The sequence below is a fragment of the Delphinus delphis genome, chromosome 16 (genome assembly GCF_949987515.2).
Source record: "Delphinus delphis chromosome 16, mDelDel1.2, whole genome shotgun sequence".
NCBI lineage: Eukaryota > Metazoa > Chordata > Mammalia > Artiodactyla > Delphinidae > Delphinus > Delphinus delphis.
This window is the reverse complement of record NC_082698.1, coordinates 72101644-72116309: the sequence shown is the minus strand read 5'-3', so window position 1 is coordinate 72116309 and position 14666 is coordinate 72101644. Positions and strand designations below refer to the sequence as shown.

The following is a 14666-nucleotide window of genomic DNA, read 5'->3' as shown; positions in this document are numbered from 1 at the left end:
GGCTCCGAAAGCTAGTTAAACCGAGTATATCATAAAGTTACATTAGTCATTTCTGCTCATATGTCCAAGTGTACAACTAGTAACTTGCTCCTGATTCCTCTAACTTATAACCGAAAATTATAGTGCACAGTCAGAGGCACTTGATCTTAGTGAAAAGGCCAAGAAATGACAGGGCAAATATATCAGAGCATCAAACCATGATTAAACACCGATTTCCATTTTTAAGAACATGTAAGTGGTTATCTCTGTAGGGAACAACTGGGGATGAGGAAAGGAAGAAAACTTACTTTCCAGCATATATATAACCCTTTGGTACTCTTAAATTTTTATACCATGAGCATAAAAATTACTAAAAAATAGAAATTTTGCAACTGTTGGTTTTTATTGAATGAATTACAGTTTACTTGCATTTATACAATGTGTGGAGAGAGGGAAGAGATGCTACAATCACAAAAAATACTTAGTAAATTATTCTGAATGCTGTTTCCCAATGTACTAAGTAAGCATGCTTGGCAAAAATAAGTACAAATAATTAACTTTCTGTAATGAGACCAAACATCACACCTCCTACATCTTTCCTAAAAAACCAAAAGGCAAGGCCTCTTACTTATGAAATTAAAAGATAAGGTTATGGTGCTGCTGCAAAAGAAATTAAAAAAAAAATATACTCCAACCTTCAAAACCAAAAGAGAATAAAAGAAATTCAGTGGACACACAACGACTGGGGTTCTCATGAATCACTGTGCATTATTTCTAAGGTTCTCAGCTGGGAGGGGCTGTTGATTCATGGTAGGGGGGGAAGGGAATGAGAGCCACAGGACCTGGTATTTTCAGAACCATGGACAGATTAAGCAAAAACTACTAAGAACAATAAAGCACACCTAGCTGGATTGTGGGGTCTAAGATGACACCACTCGCTAATTCTACCTTCAAAACCATTTCCTCAGGCAGGCAGTGCGTACCAGGCTCATCACATGTGTTAGGCAGGCATGATCACCCCCATTTCATATGTGACGAAACAGGTTAATGGATCAAGGTAATTCATCTGGAAGGCGGCAGAGCTTGGGGCCCAAACCCTGCTCTGAACTCTAAACCAGAGTTCTCCCACCGGATCCTGAGCAATCCTCAGAGGGGCTGGCTTCATACTCCTCCATCCACAAGTGCCTAGTGCGCCCTTGGCATTCGGAAGGTCAAATGACTGAATGTAGAAAACAGTGAGCCATATATGCTCACCCAGTGGATACTACGTTTCTTTGTAAACCCTGCACAGGGTGAGATGGACAACAGAGAGCTCAGCGGGCCTGACGGACCTCAAAAGGCTACACCTAACCATCTCCACATTTGAAACAATTTCCATTGCTCTGAAGGCACCATACTTGGTGTTTAAAAAGAAAGCAAAAAAAGTTAAAAATCTGACATCTTCTTCCAACGCTGGAAATGTTGACTAAACAGATGCTGTTTTCCCTCCAACTGTTTTTGATGCACAACTCCAAAAAAAACTGGTCAACCTTGCAGGGACCGAGAAAGAAAGCAGATGTGAAGAGGTGCTTACAGCGATGAGTCTATTTTTAGCTAACCCTTTAAAACTCAGTTTCTGCAAGACCAAGCAGTAATTAAAAGAACTAAGAGGAAGGCACAGAGAATGAGAAGAGTTTCCAGCATTTCAGACACAAAGACCTGAGTGGCAAAAGCATTACTTACAAGGAAAAAATAGCAAAACATGTACATCTTCAACTAACACCTGTATTCTATAAACATTACCTGTGTGGCATGTCTTCTACCTGAATGTATTATGTTAGAGGGAGTACAATCTATGGTTAAGACATTATCCTTGCCCTAAAATAGTTTATGAACACTAAGCTTAAATGATATCTACTGGTTTTAGAAAAATGAACTGTAGTCTTAAAACCTTTAAACCATTTGCATAGCTTTTTAAAAATATTAGCTGTGTTTTCCTCTAATATGTTTTCAATTGCTGTCTTTTTTATTTGAAAGAGCCCCCTTCCGCCTTTTTTTAGCGTTATGCTTCTGCTTTGAAGTAAATTAAAACAATAAAGGATGCAATCTAATGTTGAAAAATCTCTTGCCCCCCAAGCAGCAGTTGTCGCAGAATATCAATCTGAGCAAGGTAAGGTTCTCATTGGCTTGGAGGAAAATACTCATATACAGACAGATGGCCCAACACCGTCAATATCTGATTAGGTATTTCCTATAAGAATACAGATTCAAAAAAAAAAAAAAGAATACAGATTCAACTAGTAATGAAATCTATAAAAAGCTCTCAATTTGAAAAGGACTTTTCCTCTCAAGAGCCATACCCTGAGGAATAAGCTGTCGTTACCAGAACTCAAGCGAGGTCCCTGGGTTATGCTAACCCACTGGGAAAATGTCAAGCCATCCTGAGCTCTAACTCTGCCAAAGACTCACGGTTTTCATTGTCCCCCAAAGACAGACCTGGAACACATGGCTCTGCTGCCTGCTTTGCTCTGCCATCTCTCGGGCGACAGGCAATCTAGGGGCAGGGCATGGAGTTTCTGAACAGAATACTAGAAATAGAAAATCTGGTTCTTCCTTGGAACAAAGACACCACCAATACAAAGAAAAACACAGAGAAAAATACAGAAACAACCCCCGCCAAAGCAATTATGAGATGAGAATTAAGATGGGCAAGGAGAAGGGGGGCAGAGCAGGGAAAGAGAACTTGAGGAACTAACAGCCATAGAGTCTGCCTCATAACGGGTTGCCTGAGAAAAATTCAGAAACCGTTTCTGTTTTAAATAGACACCATGTATATTCAAGCCATGTGGCCCCAGGAGGACTGGAACCAACACCCTGAATCCACCTGCCTATTTTATTTTATTATTTTCTGCATTTTGCCGCGCCTTACAGCATGTGGAATCTTAGTTCCCTGACCAGGGATCCAACCGTGCCCCCGTCAGTGGAAGCACGGCGTCCTAACCACTGGACCGCCAGGGAATTCCCTCCACCTGCCTATTTTAAAGCTGTAGCCCATGACACCATAAACAAAAACCCTAAAAGGAAGCCTGGTTTAGGCTGACCCAGGACCTATCAAAAGAACTAAACTCCGGTTTCATCTCTGAGTAGCATCTTCAACGTGGGCATAAAATTCAAGCCATGATTTTAAATTTCTTACCAAAGGTCTTAACACTTTATGAACGATTTTTAATCTTTCAATTAGGTCAGAGATCCTGAGCTAGAACAAAAGTCATTCAACCTAAGAAGTAAATAGTCAAGCAAATTCTATTAATGTGTTTGAAAAAAATTCATGTGTTTGCCTTCAAAATATCTAAAGCAAAATGCTTAAGTAGATTAAAATTTGTTTCCAAAATCAGAATTTTCTGTAAATATACTTCTTATAAAGTCAATCTCAAAGACTATGGAAGAGTTTTGGAACTCTTACCCGTGCAATACACTTTTAACATTAACAACAAAAAACCTTATAGAACGGAAATTATGTTATATAACCGATGATCCACTGGCAGCACATTTTCAATGGAATTAGGGTTATATAAATAAAGATTTGTTCCTTAGGATTCAGCAAGAAAAATATATTAACATAAGTGAAAAAGCTATAAGCAAAAATACAACTACAAACCTGTAAAATTCTAAGTACTCAAACATGAGCATTTTTTGACTGTATCCACTCACATATGGAGTCCCAAAGCCAATTTCCAGCCCATTAAAAAGCACAAGTATAGCATTAAGTTGATCTAAAAACAGGCAAGCCTTAAGCATCAGTGAATTACCAATAATTGTTGTCTTTCTCATAATTTACAAAAGCTTTCTGGAGCCACTTCAGTAAACCAGGCTTCTTATATCGGAGATTCAAGCACTCTTCACTGAATGGCTTTTCTTCTGGGCAAAAATTCTCTCCAGCAGGTAAAGGCACCACTGCAGGTGCACATGGATGAGTCAGGCCACCCACTCAGCACACAGCAGGTGTGCCAAATCCCAGGCTGGGCGAAGTGTGTTTGCAAGTGTGTCTGGGCTTCTTGTCAATCCAGCCAGTGCCAAATGAGGCATGCCTTCGGGCCACCAGCCCCGGGACCCACCCTTCTCAGTGCAACTTGAGGATAAACCCAAGATGCCCCCACCTCTGTTTTCAGTAATCATTCTTTCTGTGTACCACCCACAGTTCTGCAACCAATGTGCCTGGTTTATAACCACCAAGGACTAGGGCCACTTGCACTGGACCAAGTAAAGCCCGCCATAGGACAGTGACCACATTAAGTCATTGGACTGTCATAAACAATTACAGTAAATCCCCTACACACGAACCTTCAAGTTGCAAGCTTTCAAAGATGCGAACGTGCGTTTGACACATCCAATCACGTAAGTTAGTTCACGTGTCTGGCGTACATTGTCATGTACGCGCATCCTCTGCGATTGGTTGTGCTTTTGTGTACTTTATTGTAAGTACTGTATAGAGTACAGTAGTACAGTATCTTTATTTCAAGCCCAGGATGTCCGGAAGCAAGTGTAAAAGCAGCAGTGATAGGGCTTCCCTGGTGGCGCAGTGGTTGAGAGTCCGCCTGCCGATGCAGGGGACAAGGGTTCGTGCCCCAGTCCAGGAAGATCCCACAGGCCGCGGAGCGGCTGGGCCCGTAAGCCATGGCCGCTGAGCCTGTGCGTCCGGAGCCTGTGCTCCGCAACGGGAGAGGCCACAACAGTGAGAGGCCCGCGTACCGCAAAAAAAAAAAGCAGCAGTGATATAGCTAGTACTACTGTACTTTTCAAGGTACTGAAGTGTAAGATTAAAAATGTTTTCTTTTTTGTGTTTGTTTTTTATGCATTAATATTATTTGTGTGACAGTACTATATAGATGATTGTGTTAGTTGGGTACCTAGGCTAACTCTGTTGGACTAACGAACAAATTGGACTTACAGACGCGCTCTCGGAACAGAACTCGTTTGCATGTAGAGGACCTACTGTATCATGCAGTTAACATGGCCTTTGAGAAAAAAGTTCAGAACTCTCTCACAACACTGAGTCTCTTAACCAACTCTAAACCGTTCTGCTGAGCAGAAAGTCTGCCTCCCACCTCAAACTCAGTGCCTCACCACTAAATGCCTCCTGGGCCCACACTTATGCCCACCTCCTTCCTCCTTCTGTCACTGGTACTATTATTCTCATTCAACACACACCTCATCAGTTACCAAATGGCATTAAGTCAGCCCCCAGAACAGCTGTCAAATATACCCTGTGCTTTCTGTGCTCTAGTTCAAGTCTTTTATTCCTTTTCACCGGGCCACCGCCAAAGCCTCCTAATGGATGCCCCCAGGTCCAGTGTAGATCATGCTAGACTAAACTAATAGAGTTTTCTATGCATTCAACACCCTGCTCAAAACCTTGCAATGGCTCCCTACTACCTGCAGAGTAAGTCCAAACTCACTGGTATGACGTTCAACTCCTCCCACGATCCACTCCCCATGCAAGTTTCCCATGGTCTCCTCATGCTACTTTCACACTCAACCCAAGTGACAGTCTAAGGTTTATAAACGTTAATGCCTTCAGGGTCCAGGCATCTGGCAAACAAAGAATGATGGGTCTCAGCACAGAGAGTGGTACTAACTGCAGTTAGAGGCACAGCTCGTGTCTTCTTCTAAAGACTCTTTCCCTGAAAAAACACATTTAAAAAAATGAAGCCTATGGGCTTCCCTGGTGGCGCAGTGGTTGAGAGTCCGCCTGCCAATGCAGGGGACGCGGGTTCGTGCCCTGGTCCGGGAAGATCCCACATGCCGCGGAGCGGCTGCGCCCGTGAGCCATGGCTGTTGAACCTGCGCGTCCGGCGCTTGTGCTCCGCGACAGGAGAGGCCACAACAGTGAGAGGCCCGCGTACCGCAAAAAAAAAAAAAAAAAAAAGAAGCCTATGATCCCAGGCAAACGTGTCTACAGACCACTCCAGCCCAGGGGCTTCCAGACCACAAGCCCCGCCAGTCACACAGGACTACGTTAACACAAGCTGCTGCACCCCGAGCCCACAGCCCTGGTCACACTGCCCTCTGACTAGGGTACCTGGACCCCTCCCTCCAACTTTCTGAAACTCCCACAGCTCCTTCCCATACGCCCTCAGCATCACGTACACTCCCCGCTCTTCAGGCTGGGATGAGCGCAGTGTGCTTCCGGTGCACCTCCACGTCTTGTTCATGGTGGTTTCATATCCTTTCTCTGAGTTACTTCAAAAAGCAGCTAACACTTCAAGGCACTAGTTACTATGGAGCAAGCACTTCATGCACATCAATGCACTTACTATTTCTAACTCTGTGGTAGATACTACCGTCTGCATCTTGCACATTATGAAGCCGCAGCTTCGAGAAATGAGGTAAGCTGCCCAGAGTCACACAGCTGGTAACAGGTAGATCCTGGCTTAAAATACAGGCTTCTGGCTTCAAAGCCTTTATTCTTATCGCTGACGTGTGCTGCCACCCTTGAGCACCTGGGTGCACTCTCAATCACCCTGACAGCACTGTGAGCTCTATGAACAGCAGTGACCAGGATTTGCTCAACTCTACCCTAGAGCATCTAGAAAAATGTCTTATCTATGCAAATACTGACTGGATGAATGGTAATGAATGACCTCACTTCCTACAGACTCTTTCCCCCTAGATTAAGCCTCCAGATGAGCAAAATAACCAGGCAAGTAGAAAGGATACCACTGGTGTATATTAATATATATATATATGGCCCCAAATCAAGAAATATAACATCGCCAGCACCCCAAAGCCCAGTGCATCCCTTCCAGATCACATCCTCTATCCCCTAGAGGTAAATGCTCTCCTGATTCTTATCGTATTCACTTCTTTGCACCTTTTATCTTAGAAGATTTTACTATTCTTTCTAAGCATTAGTTTTTGCTTGATTTTATATTCTTTTTTGTCTAGCACCTTCTGCTAAATGAAATTCTGATTTCATTCACCCCTGTTATTGAGTATAGCTGAGGTGTGTATTTTTATTGCCTGATAATATCCCATTGGATGAGTATATCAAAATTTATCCACTCTACAGATGATGGGTATTTAGGTCATTTCTAGTTTTTCACTATTATGAACAAATGTCACAAAGAACATTCTTCTACACATCTGATGCACACGTGCAAACACTGTAAGATATACCTAGGGGTGGAAGTGCTGGGTTAAAGACAATGAATATTTCCAACTTCATTAGGTAATGCCAAATTATTTTTAAATGGTTGAAACTATTTCCATTCTCTGACGGTATGCATGGGGATTCTCTAGTAATATCTTTCTTTCTGTGGTTTATTTCACCTTTCCTGATTACTAATTGGGTTGGGTACCCTTCCATATGGTTACTGGCCATTTAGCTACCTGTTTATATGAAGAACCAGTTCAAGTCTCTAGCCATTCCTCTTTGGTATTGTCTGTTTTTCTTGCTGATTTGTAGTTTTGTGTTGGTTACATATGTCGATAATACCTTCCTCCACTCTGGCTTGTCCTTGCAGTCTCTCTACGTGATCTCCTGTGTCTTTGGTCTTCTTCTCCAGGCATTAATTAATTAATAACAACACTCCCAAATTCATATCTTTAGCCCAGACTTCTCTTGTTGAGAGAACCTGCCTATTTGTTACTTACATTTGGATGTCTAGACATCTCAACTGCACTTCTGACCTTGCCACTCCAAGTCTACTCCACTTGCCATCTTTTCCACCTTAAATGGTGGGAAAGAACTCTGTTCTTCCAGTCATGGAGGCCAAAACCAAAGTCTTCCATGATCCTGTCTTTGACTCACACCCACTTCTAATCTCTCCTAAAGTCCTGTAAGGATAGTCCCTCAAAATGCACCCAATATTCAATAAAATTTTATTTGTAGGTGAAACCTGTGGCCTAGGGTGATGGTACCTTCCTCCAGAAAATTCCATTTTCTTCTGCCAGGCACCAGAGGTCTGGGTCTACCTTAAGCCTAAACCAAAGCTAGCTCTCTAGCTCACCCAGATGATGCAAAACTGGTTCACTCTGGTCCTGAGGGTGTAGCCCTTCATGATTCCAGCTTAAAGTGGGGGTGACTTTTCTTTGTCCTCACCTGTGGCCAGCCCCGTGTTCTGACTTCTGTAACCCCAGCTCCACACAACTGTCAAAAGCACAATTCAGTTTCTTGGCTATTCTGTAACGAATAAATAGCAAATGTGCTCAGGACAAAAGGAGGCTTGGGTGCTGGGTCTCCTTCTCAGTTCCTACCCTCCCCAGATCTCCAACAGTTCTTCATGATCTTGTTAGTTCTGTCGTTTATCCTCGGTGAGGTTTGCCTGAACTGTCGAACCTGTCATTTTCTAAAGGGAAAGGCGTATATAACTTTTGCAAGGGAAAAAAATAGGTAGGCCCTTCCAGAAAATTAATTATTTTTTAAATGTTGCTTTCTTGTCAGCATCCTCAACACCAAGGACAAGCTCTCACCTCTGAGCGGAGGGCTCCAGTACATGGGGCTTCCCGTCCACTCACAATACCTAAGGGGCTAAGTCTGAGTTTCCTAGATTCCCAGTAGCATCATGCTGCTTAAAGCATTAACACCTTTAGGGCTTCCCTGGTGGCGCAGTGGTTGAGAGTCCGCCTGCCGATACAGGGGACATGGGTTCGTGCCCCGGTCTGGGAAGATCCACATGCCGCGGAGCGGCTAGGCCTGGGAGCCATGGCCGCTGAGCCTGCGCGTCCGGAACCTGTGCTCCGCAACGGGAGAGGCCACAATAGTGAGAGGCCCGCGTACCGCAAAAAAAAAAAAAAAAAAAAAGCATTAACACCTTTAAAGAAATCTGGTTAGGAGGGAGGTTTAAAAAAGATGCTCCACAAATAAGATAAAGACGTCCTTTAGGCTCTAGAGTTAACCTGCAAAAAAAAATCCATTTCGTAAAAACTAGCCTTTTCTTCTTTGAGGAATAGAGAGTATTTAGCCCAAAGAAAGAATTCATTCTAAGCTGAGACCTTACTGTAAATTAAAATAAAAAGCCCCATCTTTCTTATCCAGTTAATGAATAAAGAGGAAAAAGGAAAGTAAAGATAATTAGCAGCAGGATATAACTCTGTATTTTAAGGTAATTACTAACTGGGCTGAGTGTAAACTGTTTTGAAAATGAAAAAAAAATTTACCCAATAAATGCAAAACGTTGCAACATTTATAACTGTAGTTTTGAAATCATTTGAAAAGTGTTTCCAGTGATAGCTCAAGTCCATTTACAGTGGAGCCAAGTATCCTTCAAACACCAAGATTCACCTTTTCAATTAGAAATAACAATGCTTACCCCTATCCTGGTGAAGAAAGCAAGCTCTCACTCCAGCTTCACCTTATTATTTATTTATTTATTTTTAATTTATTTACTTTTGGCTGCTTTGGGTCTTTGTTGCTGCGCGGGGGCTTTCTCTAGTTGCGGGGCGAGCGGGGCCTACTCTTTGTTGCGGTGCACGGGCTTCTCATTGCGGTGGCTTCTCTCATTGCGGAGCACGGGCTCTAGGCACGCAGGCTTCAGTAGTTGTGGCTCGCAGGCTCTAGAGCGCAGGCCCAGTAGTCATGGCGCACGGGCTTAGCTGCTCCACGGCATGTGGGATCTTCCCGGACCAGGGATTGAACCCGTGTCCCCTGCGTTGGCAGGCGGATTCTTAACCACTGCGCCACCAGGGAAGCCCACCTCATTATTTTTAATTTCCTTTTCCTTCTACCTTTATTTCCTACCCGCACTTTCCCGTATTTCGTCAAAGAAGTCAGCCTGGGAGGCTTCTAAGCCCTTGCCCTTGCCCTTACACTTTGGGGAGGCTGGCACATTAACTCCGGCCGTAACGACAACACACATGCACACACTTTGAAAAAAAACTCAGTGATTTCTGAAGACTAAAGAACTGCATCAAATTTAGTGTATTTTCTAATCACAGTGCAAATTATGTTAGACTGAGAGATTTCTGGCATGCTGCTAACAGGAAAGTTTGGGCTTATAATTTGCCCTCTGGTGGTTGCAGCATTTAAAATGCAATGAAAACATCCCAGAAGCCTTTTGCAGATGCATTGGGAACACAATGTATACGCCCCTTGCTCCGTGAAAAGAAAGAAAGAACACACAAAGCTGAGGTTCAGATAATTTGGAACGAAAAACAACAACAACCAGAAAACCCAGCTTTGCCCCAAATGTTCTGTTAGCTATTAGGTGATGGCCAATTTTCCTGCTCAGCCTTAATAGCCCTGAAAAACTAAAAGCCAAGAGGGCCACTGGCCGAGCCAGCTTAATGAAGAACATATTTCAAGGTCTCTTCCCCCCTGCCATCAGGGAACAAGTTTTCACCTGAATGGATGCAATGGCAGTGTTAGCCTCGGTGCCTTTAAAATGAACTAAACAGAGTTCCATACATATTTATCACCCTGACATGTGATTTTGCTGCCTGAACAAACAAAATCACTGCACTGCCGTCTTAGTGACTTGGAGAACTTGAAGTAAAAAAAGGGAGCCTCACGGATGGACCTAGAGTCTGTCATATAGAGTGAAGTAAGTCAGAAAGAGAAAAACAAATACCGTATGCTAACACATATATATGGAATCTTAAAAAACAGTACTGATGAACCTAGTGGCCGGACAGGAATAAAGACACAGACGTAGAGAATGGACTTGAGGACACAGGGGAAGCTGCGATGAAGTGAGAGAGTAGCACTGATAATATACACACTACCAAATGTAAAATAGATGGCTAGTGGGAAGCAGCCGCAGAGCACAGGGAGATGAGCTCGGTGCTTTGTGACAACACAGAGTGGGGGGACAGGGAGGGTGGGAGGGAGATACAAGAGGGAGGAGATATGGGGATATATGTATACATATAGCTGATTCACTTTGTTATAAAGCAGAAACTAACACACCATTGTAAAGCAATTATACTCCAATAAAGATATTAAAAAAAAAAAAGGCAGCTTCAGATTCTGGTGTACAGGCTTGAGAAGGGAACTGGGGGTCTACACTCACTTCTAATGCCTGAGGACACTCCAGCTGCCCAGAGACACAGCCTCGCAGGGGCTAGGGAAGTGCACGCTGCAGAAAAATCCTGCATCCATTCACTTGGTATTGGAAGAAGAAACTACTTCTCCAGACTGAGGGGAGGAGAGGGAGAAGGAAAATGAAGGTAAGCCTTTGCCTAGATGAATAGGCAGATTTGGGGACTTACTGAAATCCTTCCTCTCAGTTTCACTCTGAACTGCTCGGCAATACATCATTTGGTACTGGCAGCTTCAGCGGTGGTTTTTGCCCACAGCTTCCTTCCTTCCCTCCATATATCATCTTTCCATGGATGCTAGGAAACTGCGACTGCTTTAATTCCAGGAGGCATTTTCACCTCAGGGAGCAAGTCGATAATGGTAAAAATAAGCCATGCCACTTAACAAGAAATCCAGGAAACCTTTATTCGTGAGTGCTTTCAACCATCAATAAGAATGTGCCTCCCCCATAAGAAAATGAGTACAATAATTTCTATTATAGCTATAGTGGCATTATTTTCTGAGGACCAGATCCAATTTCAAGTGTGAATCAAAAGAAAAAAACTACAAACCTATCTGTTATTTTAAGGTCTAAAATTTGAATACTGGATTATAGGGAAAAGATTCAGAGATACATATAATACCTCGTACTCTTATCTCACTCCTGTTCCAGCCTTTTAAAAAAAAGATTAAAAAAATATTCATTACCCTTTGGCAGTGGTATTGGTTGAGAAGAGTGTAGGCCACAACTGAACAGGGCTTCCCAAGAGCAGGAAGTGAACCTGATGCCTTGGGCTTACAAAAAACTGAGGAGAAAATCCACGAGTGCTAAAACCACTATCACTCTCAGCAACAACAGATCTTCCAGTTGGCACTGGTGATGGGTGGTTGGTGGTTAACAGGCAGCGGAATTAAGGATTTTTTTTTCTAAGTTTTAAGACTGAGGGGCCAATGGAATGAATCATATCAAGAGTGACAAGACAGTTAAGCCAATCGTTAGAGCATTCTGTTTATGCTAGCTCGTAATGATTTGGGCAGTCCAGAATCTTCCATCACTGCAAAATGAGCCCTGACTTTGCAAGAGCTCCTGTGCATTGCTGTCCATGACAAACAGATGCAACTATGATAGTGAAACCAAGTAGGACCCTTCAGGGCCTTACCAGGGAGAGATCTCCATCCTACCCCCTGTCCCTGCTGGAACCCCTGCCTCTTGGTTTGTAGCAAAGCTTTAGCCTCCTTGGCCTTCTCTGAGTTCCAAAGAGCAAATTTAATCAGAGAAGTGAGAAAACAGTCAAGCAAGACAGAATAATAATAGTTTAGCCATAAAACAAAGTCAAGGATCTTTAGTTCCTCTTCAAGGGCTATAAATAATATCCTAAGCCATATCCTTGAGTTGTTTTGCAGATACTAAAACCCCCACCAGGTAGAAGAAGTTAGCTGCATGCTGACCACCAGCACACATAGACCCCAGACCAGTTGGAACCAGAAGGTTGATGACTGAGATTCCTGAAACATCACCATTACCTCGCCATCAACCAACCAGAGAATTGTGCATGAGCTGATCATGCACCTTGTAACCCTCTCCTCTCACATCGTCTTTAAAAACTCTTCCCTAAAAGCCATTGGGGAGTTCAGGTCTTTTGAGCACAAGCTGGCTGTTCTCCTTGCTTGGCCCCCTGCAATAAACGCTGTACTTTCCTTCACCACAACCCGGTATCAGTGGACTAGCTTTTTTGCGCATCAGGTAAGCAGACTAAAGTTTGGTTCAGTAGCAACTGCAGGACTGTGAGCTCTAGAAGTCAGTGACACAGAAGGAGGTTTCAAAAGGTAAGGACAAAACAGGCATCAGAATTTTTAAATTTCCTTTTTAGGAAGTAAGATATTTTCCGATTGCAAAAGTAATGCACATTGCTTTCTATAAAATGAGAAGGAGCATAAGAAAATTAACATGGGGGGGCTGGTGGTGGTGGGATGAACTGGGAGATTGGGATTGACACCTATACACTAATATGTATAAAATAGATAACTAATAAAAACCTGCTGTATAAAAAAAGTTTTATAGACCAAAAAAAAAAGAAAATTAACATAACCTATAAGCTCAGCACCCAAGTATAATTACAGCTAACGTTTCAGAGAATAGTCTTTCAGACTTTTTTTCTAACATAAGTATTATATATCAAATTCTTCTGAAGAGTCTGCTCATAAAACATTTCTTATAAATTTTAATTACAAATTATGATTAAACTAAAACCTCTCTTCAAGGCATTCCAGGGCTGAATTTAGTTCTAAAGTAGGCTTGGCATTAGACTAGAAGGCTCTTTTTCAGACTTTTCACCAATCAGGTCAATCAATCCCATGGTCTGGGCTCAGAAGTATGCAGATCTTTCAGACGAGAGTGTTCACAAAATCAAAGTAACTATCTTGCAGATATATACAAAAACAAGGGAGGGAAGCTGCATGCTTTTGTCTGTGTGTGTGTTTTTGTTTGTTTCAGACAGGTTTAACATATTTGGAGCCATTGAAGCTATCTTCCAAACTTGACCTTCTAAAAGGGCAAAGGGATTTCCACTCATCTACACTTAAATAAACTTGATTCAGTTTTTAAAGGTATTAGATACCACCTCTATCATAGCAGATGGGAAGGGAGGTATCTCCTCTAAAGTAATAATCTCATTTTGTTCTCAGGACCAAAGAATTCCTTTGAAATGCACATAAAAGCACTGCTCAATCACTATCGGAGACAATAGCCATAGAACAAATGACAAAACCAAAATTGTTTCATAAACAGCCTCTAAGCAGCCTTTGGGTGAAAAATGCTAAACACTTCCGTGGTGAACAGGTCAATTTACTTCTTTGTCCATCAGTGTCACCTGCAACACAGGTTCTCTTAGTAGGCTATCATAACAAGGTCTTATCCAGAAGCAAGCATCCTAGAGAGTCTCCCCCCGCCCCGCCCCGGGCCCCTCACTGCCGTGGCCTCTCCCATTGCAGAGCACAGGGCTCCGGACGCGCAGGCTCAGCGGCCATGGCTCACAGGCCCAGCCGCTCCGCGGCATGTGGGATCTTCCCGGACCGGGGCACGAACCCACGTCCCCTGCATCGGCAGGCTGACTCTCAACCACTGCACCACCAGGGAAGCCCCCTAGAGAGTCTTAATGAAGTAATTACACCGTTGGAAACTGATACCAATTACTCTAAAAATCTTCCATATGGAGATGAGTTCTACCATACTGGGTGGCAGAAGATGTGAGCCTTCAACAAAGGACTGGCTGAAATCCTTCAGGAAAGCCTCGGGGATGCGTACAGTAGGCCTACAGCTCTTCTTCCCTGCATCTATACAAGATCCTTCCAACTGGCCAACGGGAAGAGGGATTCTCGGGTATTTACCACAAAATGGCATGCTGTGATATCTGGTGTCTAAAGTGAGAGATCACCTACCATGCCACATAACAGACATAGCTCCAGAACTTGCCAGAGACCTCAACCTCGAACTACCTGCCAACCGTGTCCTTTCAAAAGGAAGAACCAGGTGTGGGGAATGAGGAGTTATTTTTTAATGGGTTCAGAGTTTCAGTTTGAAAAAGTTCTGGGGATGGATGGTGGTGATCGTTGCACAGCAATGTGAATGTACAATCCTTATTGCCACTGAATTATACACTCAAAAATGGTTGAGAAGGCAAATTTTGTTTTG

General features: G+C 43.1%; 1 protein-coding gene across 3 annotated transcripts in view; it reads right to left on the bottom strand.

The window, feature by feature from the left end:
* CCDC6 (coiled-coil domain containing 6) overlaps positions 1-14666 on the bottom strand; it is a 149392-nt gene that overhangs the window by 78210 nt on the left and 56516 nt on the right. The window lies entirely within an intron of this gene.